Source organism: Oncorhynchus nerka, linkage group LG18 (assembly GCF_034236695.1).
Source record: "Oncorhynchus nerka isolate Pitt River linkage group LG18, Oner_Uvic_2.0, whole genome shotgun sequence".
Classification (NCBI taxonomy): Eukaryota; Metazoa; Chordata; class Actinopteri; order Salmoniformes; family Salmonidae; genus Oncorhynchus; species Oncorhynchus nerka.
In genome coordinates this window covers 10,614,816-10,625,629 of record NC_088413.1, presented here as the reverse complement: position 1 = coordinate 10,625,629, position 10,814 = coordinate 10,614,816, and the positions used below count along the sequence as shown (strand labels likewise).

Below are 10,814 nucleotides of genomic sequence, written 5' to 3'. Positions count from 1 at the left end.
TAGCCCACCCATTTTCACCTACCTCATTCCCATACTGTTTTTATACTGTTTTTTATTTATTTATTTATTTACTTTTCTGCTCTTTTGCACACCAATATCTCTACCTGTACATGACCATCTGATCATTTATCACCCCAGTGTTAATCTGCAAAATTGTATTATTCGCCTACCTCCTCATGCCTTCTGCACACATTGTATATAGACTGCCCATTTTTTTTTTTCTACTGTGTTATTGACTTGTTAATTGTTTACTCCATGTGTAACTCTGTGAAACTATTCCTACAACGTCTGGAACGCTACAAAACACCAGAAATAAGTGGTGTCTTCGGTTGGCTGTGTGCACGAATGTGATTTCAGCATTTTGGTACATCGCCTACTTGTGTGTAACCAGACGGACATTTAGACAAGAAATTCAATATATGTAGAATTTATGCCGTGTTTCATGATGAGAAAACAGTCGGTCCGTGATATAATATAGTAAAACAAAATGTATTGCTTTTTCTTCACCTTGTCCGCAATTGTATTCGTAAACATCATTAAACCTTGTTCAATATGATGTGGTATATCAGTAGTAGAAGGTGAAACCGTGAGTCAAACACCTTTGTCCTGGAACGAGTGCTCCTCTACCAACGTGTACAACTCATACTTACCTGGCAAGGGAGACACCGTGATCAAGAAGGCGGTTCACCCAGGGCGAGGCTCAGCCATTGCACTCCGGCTGTGCTGACCCCTGCGAATTTCTCAAATGTGGAAATCTCGATTGCATAATTTATGGTAGTGGGGGACTGCGTTCGCGCTCTCCCCTGATCTTGATGTTAAAAATAATGTAGGAATGTGTCAAACTCGGACTTCTATTGAGTTTCGTGTTGAGAAGGACATGTGTCAACATTTATATGTTCTTATCAGATGAATAATGGAGTCTGTTTATAAGTTTAAGTTCAACCGTTACCATGCCACAGACATTTCCCTGGTCAACCATGACCATGACACAGACATTTTCCCTGGTCAACCATTACCATGCCACAGACATTTCCCTGGTCAACCATGACAGACAGACATTTCCCTGGTCAACCATTCCACAGACATTTCCCTGGTCAACCATTCCACAGACATTTCCCTGGTCAACCATTATCATGCCACAGACATTTCCCTGGTCAACCCTTCCACAGATATTTCCCTGGTCAACCATTACCATTCCACAGTCATTTCCCTGGTCAACCATTACCGTGCCACAGACATTTCCCTGGTCAACCATTACCGTGCCACAGTCATTTCCCTGGTCAACCATTACCATGCCACAGACATGTCCCTGGTCACCATTACCACAGTCATTTTTCCCTGGTCAACCATTACCATGCCACAGTCATTTCCCTGGTCAACCATTACCATTCCACAGTAATTTCCCTGGTCAACCATTACCATGCCACATATATTTCCCTGGTCAACCATTACCATGCCACATACATTTCCCTTGTCAACCATTACCATGCCACAGACAATTCCCTGGTCAACCATTACCATTCCACAGACATGACAATCCCTGGTCTACCATGCCATTCCAGACATTTCCCTGGTCAACCATTCCACAGACATTTCCCTGGGCAACCATTTCCCTGGGCATGCCACAGACATTTCCCTGGTCAACCCTTCCACAGATATTTCCCTGGTCAACCATTCCACAGAGATTTCCCTGGTCAACCATTACCATTCCACAGATATTTCCCTGGTCAACCATTACCATGCCACAGTCATGTTCCTGGTCCACTCATTTCCTGATGAAGTCAGTCAAAACAGAGGTGTCAATAGAGTGGGTATTTCTAAAACCAGACTGTAGTTCTGATAAGAGTGTTCTCGCCAGTATATTCATCCATCTATTCATAAATGACTTTTCCCAGGACCTTAGACTGCACACTCAAAATAGATACAGGTCCGTTTTGCTGTCCTTCTTTGTGGATAGGGGTCACTCTAACATTGGCCATACACAACAAACCTCAGAGGGGCATTATTGCTATTACAAACTGGTTACAAACTACATTAGAACAGCAAACACATTTGTTTTTGTCAAATAGATCACCTGTCTGAAAAGTACGACAAAACTACGAGTTGTAGTAGCCTATTCAATTGGCCCAGCGTTGTCCAGGTTTGGCTGCGTGATCTAAAATCAATCACCTGGCTAGTTTGTATGTCTGGAAAGAGGAGGGCGGGGCTGTAGGTTGATCCTGCTGCTCTGATTGGATAGAGTGAAGCTGTAGTTCTTCCTCCGCTGGCTTCATTTCATCCAGTCTCCTTTCCTGGCGTGTTTCATGTAGATATCTGCTGGCTGCTACTGTGACAAATTACAAATACGAGTATGGCCATGTCAGCACACTCCGAGTAGCTTCTACTGTGTCTTTTTGTTGATTAAGTAGTAGGCTACTGTTTCTCCTCCATATCTGTGGTTCGTATGCCACCCTGTGGTCAATGGTGGAATCATATTTTACTGAGAGCAGAAAACAAGCTTGATGAAACTATTCCTACAACGTCTGGAACGCTACAAAACACCAGAAATAAGTGGTGTCTATCGGTTGGCTGTGTGCACGAATGTGATTTCAGCATTTTGGTACATCGCCTACTTGTGTGTAACCAGACGGACATTTAGACAAGAAATTCAATATATGTAGAATTTATGCCGTGTTTCATGATGAGAAAACAGTCGGTCCGTGATATAATATAGTAAAACAAAATGTATTGCTTTTTCTTCACCTTGTCCGCAATTGTATTCGTAAACATCATTAAACCTTGTTCAATATGATGTGGTATATCAGTAGTAGAAGGTGAAACCGTGAGTCAAACACCTTTGTCCTGGAACGAGTGCTCCTCTACCAACGTGTACAACTCATACTTACCTGGCAAGGGAGACACCGTGATCAAGAAGGCGGTTCACCCAGGGCGAGGCTCAGCCATTGCACTCCGGCTGTGCTGACCCCTGCGAATTTCTCAAATGTGGAAATCTCGATTGCATAATTTATGGTAGTGGGGGACTGCGTTCGCGCTCTCCCCTGATCTTGATGTTAAAAATAATGTAGGAATGTGTCAAACTCGGAGTTCTATTGAGTTTCGTGTTGAGAAGGACATGTGTCCACATTTATATGTTCTTATCAGATGAATAATGGGGTCTGTTTATAAGTTTAAGTTCAACCGTTACCATGCCACAGACATTTCCCTGGTCAACCATGACAACAGACATTTTCCCTGGTCAACCATTACCATGCCACAGACATTTCCCTGGTCAACCATTCCACAGACATTTCCCTGGTCAACCATTCCACAGACATTTCCCTGGTCAACCATTATCATGCCACAGACATTTCCCTGGTCAACCCTTCCACAGATACATTTCCCTGGTCAACCATTACCATTCCACAGATATTTCCCTGGTCAACCATTACCATTCCACAGATATTTCCCTGGTCAACCATTACCATTCCACAGTCATTTCCCTGGTCAACCATTACCATGCCACAGACATTTCCCTGGTCAACCATTACCGTGCCACAGTCATTTCCCTGGTCAACCATTACCATGCCACAGACATTTCCCTGGTCAACCATTACCATGCCACAGACATGTCCCTGGTCTACCATGCCACAGTCATTTCCCTGGTCTACCATGCCACAGTCATTTCCCTGGTCAACCATTACCATTCCACAGTCATTTCCCTGGTCAACCATTTTCCCTGGTCAACCATTACCATGCCACATTATTTCCCTGGTCAACCATTACCATGCCACAGACATTTCCCTGGTCAACCATTACCATGCCACAGACAATTCCCTGGTCAACCATTACCATTCCACAGACATGTCCCTGGTCTACCATGCCACAGACAATTCCCTGGTCAACCATTACCATTCCACAGACATTTCCCTGGTCAACCATTCCACAGACATTTCCCTGGTCAACCATTACCATTCCACAGATATTTCCCTGGTCAACCATTACCATGCCACAGATATTTCCCTGGTCATTACCATTCCACAGAGTCATTTCCCTGGTCAACCATTACCATTCCACAGTCATTTCCCTGGTCAACCATTACCGTGCCAAGACATTTCCCTGGTCAACCATTACCGTGCCACAGTTTTCCCTGGTCAACCATTACCATTCCACAGACATTTCCCTGGTCAACCATGCCATTACACATCATTTCCCTGGTCAACCATGCCACAGTCATTTCCCTGGTCAATTACCATTCCATTTTCCCTGGTCACCATTACCATTCCACAGTAATTTCCCTGGTCAACCATTACCATGCCACATACATTTCCCTGGTCAACCATTACCATGCCACACCACATTTCCCTGTCAACCATTACCATGCCACAGACAATTCCCTGGTCAACCATTACCATTCCACAGACATTCCCTGGTCAACCATTCCACAGACATTTCCCTGGTCAACCATTACCATTCCACAGACATTTCCCTGGTCAACCATTACCATTCCACAGATATTTCCCTGGTCCATTACCATTCCACAGACATTTCCCTGGTCAACCATTACCCTGGTCATTCCACAGATTCCCTGGTCAACCATTACCATTCCACAGTCATTTCCCTGGTCAACCATTACCGTGCCACAGACATTTCCCTGGTCAACCATTACCGTGCCACAGTCATTTCCCTGGTCAACCATTACCATGCCACAGACATGTCCCTGGTCTACCATGCCACAGTCATTTCCCTGGTCTACCATGCCACAGTTTTCCCTGGTCAACCATTACCATTCCATTTTCCCTGGTCAGATTACCATTCCACAGTATATTTCCCTGGTCAACCATTACCATGCCACATATATTTCCCTGGTCAACCATTACCATGCCACATACATTTCCCTTGTCAACCATTACCATGCCACAGACAATTCCCTGGTCAACCATTACCATTCCACAGACATGTCCCTGGTCTACCATGCCACAGACATTTCCCTGGTCAACCATTCCACAGACATTTCCCTGGGCAACCATTATCATGCCACAGACATTTCCCTGGTCAACCCTTCCACAGATATTTCCCTGGTCAACCATTCCACAGAGATTTCCCTGGTCAACCATTACCATTCCACAGATATTTCCCTGGTCAACCATTACCATGCCACAGTCATGTTCCTGGTCCACTCATTTCCTGATGAAGTCAGTCAAAACAGAGGTGTCAGTAGAGTGGGTATTTCTAAAACCAGACTGTAGTTCTGATAAGAGTGTTCTCGCCAGTATATTCATCCATCTATTCATAAATGACTTTTCCCAGGACCTTAGACTGCACACTCAAAATAGATACAGGTCCGTTTTGCTGTCCTTCTTTGTGGATAGGGGTCACTCTAACATTGGCCATACACAACAAACCTCAGAGGGGCATTATTGCTATTACAAACTGGTTACAAACTACATTAGAACAGCAAACACATTTGTTTTTGTCAAATAGATCACCTGTCTGAAAAGTACGACAAAACTACGAGTTGTAGTAGCCTATTCAATTGGCCCAGCGTTGTCCAGGTTTGGCTGCGTGATCTAAAATCAATCACCTGGCTAGTTTGTATGTCTGGAAAGAGGAGGGCGGGGCTGTAGGTTGATCCTGCTGCTCTGATTGGATAGAGTGAAGCTGTAGTTCTTCCTCCGCTGGCTTCATTTCATCCAGTCTCCTTTCCTGGCGTGTTTCATGTAGATATCTGCTGGCTGCTACTGTGACAAATTACAAATACGAGTATGGCCATGTCAGCACACTCCGAGTAGCTTCTACTGTGTCTTTTTGTTGATTAAGTAGTAGGCTACTGTTTCTCCTCCATATCTGTGGTTCGTATGCCACCCTGTGGTCAATGGTGGAATCATATTTTACTGAGAGCAGAAAACAAGCTTGATGAAACTATTCCTACAACGTCTGGAACGCTACAAAACACCAGAAATAAGTGGTGTCTATCGGTTGGCTGTGTGCACGAATGTGATTTCAGCATTTTGGTACATCGCCTACTTGTGTGTAACCAGACGGACATTTAGACAAGAAATTCAATATATGTAGAATTTATGCCGTGTTTCATGATGAGAAAACAGTCGGTCCGTGATATAATATAGTAAAACAAAATGTATTGCTTTTTCTTCACCTTGTCCGCAATTGTATTCGTAAACATCATTAAACCTTGTTCAATATGATGTGGTATATCAGTAGTAGAAGGTGAAACCGTGAGTCAAACACCTTTGTCCTGGAAGAGTGCTCCTCTACCAACGTGTACAACTCATACTTACCTGGCAAGGGAGACACCGTGATCAAGAAGGCGGTTCACCCAGGGCGAGGCTCAGCCATTGCACTCCGGCTGTGCTGACCCCTGCGAATTTCTCAAATGTGGAAATCTCGATTGCATAATTTATGGTAGTGGGGGACTGCGTTCGCGCTCTCCCCTGATCTTGATGTTAAAAATAATGTAGGAATGTGTCAAACTCGGAGTTCTATTGAGTTTCGTGTTGAGAAGGACATGTGTCCACATTTATATGTTCTTATCAGATGAATAATGGGGTCTGTTTATAAGTTTAAGTTCAACCGTTACCATGCCACAGACATTTCCCTGTCAACCATTACCATGCCACAGTCATTTCCCTGGTCAACCATGACAACAGACATTTTCCCTGGTCAACCATTACCATGCCACAGACATTTCCCTGGTCAACCATTCCACAGACATTTCCCTGGTCAACCATTCCACAGACATTTCCCTGGTCAACCATTATCATGCCACAGACATTTCCCTGGTCAACCCTTCCACAGATATTTCCCTGGTCAACCATTACCATTCCACAGACATTTCCCTGGTCAACCATTTTCCCTGGTCAACCATTACCATGCCACAGACATTTCCCTGGTCAACCATTACCGTGCCACAGACATTTCCCTGGTCAACCATTACCGTGCCACAGTCATTTCCCTGGTCAACCATTACCATGCCACAGACATGTCCCTGGTCTACCATGCCACAGTCATTTCCCTGGTCTACCATGCCACAGTCATTTCCCTGGTCTACCATGCCACAGTCATTTCCCTGGTCAACCATTACCATTTTCCCTGGTCAACCATTACCATTCCACAGTAATTTCCCTGGTCAACCATTACCATGCCACATATATTTCCCTGGTCAACCATTACCATGCCACATACATTTCCCTTGTCAACCATTACCATGCCACAGACAATTCCCTGGTCAACCATTACCATTCCACAGACATGTCCCTGGTCTACCATGCCACAGACATTTCCCTGGTCAACCATTCCACAGACATTTCCCTGGGCAACCATTATCATGCCACAGACATTTCCCTGGTCAACCCTTCCACAGATATTTCCCTGGTCAACCATTCCACAGAGATTTCCCTGGTCAACCATTACCATTCCACAGATATTTCCCTGGTCAACCATTACCATGCCACAGTCATGTTCCTGGTCCACTCATTTCCTGATGAAGTCAGTCAAAACAGAGGTGTCAATAGAGTGGGTATTTCTAAAACCAGACTGTAGTTCTGATAAGAGTGTTCTCGCCAGTATATTCATCCATCTATTCATAAATGACTTTTCCCAGGACCTTAGACTGCACACTCAAAATAGATACAGGTCCGTTTTGCGTCCTTCTTTGTGGATAGGGGTCACTCTAACATTGGCCATACACAACAAACCTCAGAGGGGCATTATTGCTATTACAAACTGGTTACAAACTACATTAGAACAGCAAACACATTTGTTTTTGTCAAATAGATCACCTGTCTGAAAAGTACGACAAAACTACGAGTTGTAGTAGCCTATTCAATTGGCCCAGCGTTGTCCAGGTTTGGCTGCGTGATCTAAAATCAATCACCTGGCTAGTTTGTATGTCTGGAAAGAGGAGGGCGGGGCTGTAGGTTGATCCTGCTGCTCTGATTGGATAGAGTGAAGCTGTAGTTCTTCCTCCGCTGGCTTCATTTCATCCAGTCTCCTTTCCTGGCGTGTTTCATGTAGATATCTGCTGGCTGCTACTGTGACAAATTACAAATACGAGTATGGCCATGTCAGCACACTCCGAGTAGCTTCTACTGTGTCTTTTTGTTGATTAAGTAGTAGGCTACTGTTTCTCCTCCATATCTGTGGTCGTATGCCACCCTGTGGTCAATGGTGGAATCATATTTTACTGAGAGCAGAAAACAAGCTTGATGAAACTATTCCTACAACGTCTGGAACGCTACAAAACACCAGAAATAAGTGGTGTCTATCGGTTGGCTGTGTGCACGAATGTGATTTCAGCATTTTGGTACATCGCCTACTTGTGTGTAACCAGACGGACATTTAGACAAGAAATTCAATATATGTAGAATTTATGCCGTGTTTCATGATGAGAAAACAGTCGGTCCGTGATATAATATAGTAAAACAAAATGTATTGCTTTTTCTTCACCTTGTCCGCAATTGTATTCGTAAACATCATTAAACCTTGTTCAATATGATGTGGTATATCAGTAGTAGAAGGTGAAACCGTGAGTCAAACACCTTTGTCCTGGAACGAGTGCTCCTCTACCAACGTGTACAACTCATACTTACCTGGCAAGGGAGACACCGTGATCAAGAAGGCGGTTCACCCAGGGCGAGGCTCAGCCATTGCACTCCGGCTGTGCTGACCCCTGCGAATTTCTCAAATGTGGAAATCTCGATTGCATAATTTATGGTAGTGGGGACTGCGTTCGCGCTCTCCCCTGATCTTGATGTTAAAAATAATGTAGGAATGTGTCAAACTCGGAGTTCTATTGAGTTTCGTGTTGAGAAGGACATGTGTCCACATTTATATGTTCTTATCAGATGAATAATGGGGTCTGTTTATAAGTTTAAGTTCAACCGTTACCATGCCACAGACATTTCCCTGTCAACCATTACCATGCCACAGACAACCATTTTTCCCTGGTCAACCATTACCATGCCACAGACATTTCCCTGGTCAACCATTCCACAGACATTTCCCTGGTCAACCATTCAGACATTTCCACAGATGGTCAACCATTATCATGCCACAGACAACCATTTCCCAGATGGTCAACCCTTCCACAGATATTTCCCTGGTCAACCATTACCATTACCATCCACAGTCATTTCCCTGGTCAACCATTACCCCTGGTGCCACAGACATTTCCCTGGTCAACCATTACCATGCCACAGACATTTCCCTGGTCAACCATTACCGTCATGCCACAGCCCACAGTCATTTCCCTGGTCAACCATTACCATGCCACAGACATTTCCCTGGTCTACCATGCCACAGTCATTTCCCTGGTCAACCATGACAACAGACATTTTCCCTGGTCAACCATTACCATGCCACATATATTTCCCTGGTCAACCATTACCATGCCACATACATTTCCCTTGTCAACCATTACCATGCCACATATATTTCCCTGGTCAACCATTACCATGCCACATACATTTCCCTTGTCAACCATTACCATGCCACAGACAATTCCCTGGTCAACCATTACCATTCCACAGACATGTCCCTGGTCTACCATGCCACAGACATTTCCCTGGTCAACCATTCCACAGACATTTCCCTGGGCAACCATTATCATGCCACAGACATTTCCCTGGTCAACCCTTCCACAGATATTTCCCTGGTCAACCATTCCACAGAGATTTCCCTGGTCAACCATTACCATTCCACAGATATTTCCCTGGTCAACCATTACCATGCCACAGTCATGTTCCTGGTCCACTCATTTCCTGATGAAGTCAGTCAAAACAGAGGTGTCAATAGAGTGGGTATTTCTAAAACCAGACTGTAGTTCTGATAAGAGTGTTCTCGCCAGTATATTCATCCATCTATTCATAAATGACTTTTCCCAGGACCTTAGACTGCACACTCAAAATAGATACAGGTCCGTTTTGCTGTCCTTCTTTGTGGATAGGGGTCACTCTAACATTGGCCATACACAACAAACCTCAGAGGGGCATTATTGCTATTACAAACTGGTTACAAACTACATTAGAACAGCAAACACATTTGTTTTTGTCAAATAGATCACCTGTCTGAAAAGTACGACAAAACTACGAGTTGTAGTAGCCTATTCAATTGGCCCAGCGTTGTCCAGGTTTGGCTGTGTGATCTAAAATCAATCACCTGGCTAGTTTGTATGTCTGGAAAGAGGAGGGCGGGGCTGTAGGTTGATCCTGCTGCTCTGATTGGATAGAGTGAAGCTGTAGTTCTTCCTCCGCTGGCTTCATTTCATCCAGTCTCCTTTCCTGGCGTGTTTCATGTAGATATCTGCTGGCTGCTACTGTGACAAATTACAAATACGAGTATGGCCATGTCAGCACACTCCGAGTAGCTTCTACTGTGTCTTTTTGTTGATTAAGTAGTAGGCTACTGTTTCTCCTCCATATCTGTGGTTCGTATGCCACCCTGTGGTCAATGGTGGAATCATATTTTACTGAGAGCAGAAAACAAGCTTGATGAAACTATTCCTACAACGTCTGGAACGCTACAAAACACCAGAAATAAGTGGTGTCTATCGGTTGGCTGTGTGCACGAATGTGATTTCAGCATTTTGGTACATCGCCTACTTGTGTGTAACCAGACGGACATTTAGACAAGAAATTCAATATATGTAGAATTTATGCCGTGTTTCATGATGAGAAAACAGTCGGTCCGTGATATAATATAGTAAAACAAAATGTATTGCTTTTTCTTCACCTTGTCCGCAATTGTATTCGTAAACATCATTAAACCTTGTTCAATATGATGTGGTATATCAGTAGTAGAAGGTGAAACCGTGAGTCAAA

General features: G+C 44.1%; 4 non-coding genes across 4 annotated transcripts; all 4 read left to right on the top strand.

The window, feature by feature from the left end:
* Positions 1-642: 642 nt before the first annotated feature.
* On the top strand, positions 643-806 carry LOC135562004 (U1 spliceosomal RNA). Its single transcript, XR_010459827.1, has one exon. It is a non-coding gene; the product is annotated as a U1 spliceosomal RNA (small nuclear RNA).
* Positions 807-2,877: 2,071 nt separating this feature from the next.
* Positions 2,878-3,041, top strand: LOC135562042 (U1 spliceosomal RNA). Its single transcript, XR_010459864.1, has one exon. It is a non-coding gene; the product is annotated as a U1 spliceosomal RNA (small nuclear RNA).
* A 3,226-nt stretch (positions 3,042-6,267) lies between these two features.
* LOC135562034 (U1 spliceosomal RNA) lies at positions 6,268-6,431 on the top strand. The gene has a single exon (XR_010459857.1). It is a non-coding gene; the product is annotated as a U1 spliceosomal RNA (small nuclear RNA).
* Positions 6,432-8,577: 2,146 nt separating this feature from the next.
* Positions 8,578-8,739, top strand: LOC135562017 (U1 spliceosomal RNA). The gene has a single exon (XR_010459840.1). It is a non-coding gene; the product is annotated as a U1 spliceosomal RNA (small nuclear RNA).
* The last annotated feature ends 2,075 nt before the right edge of the window (positions 8,740-10,814 follow it).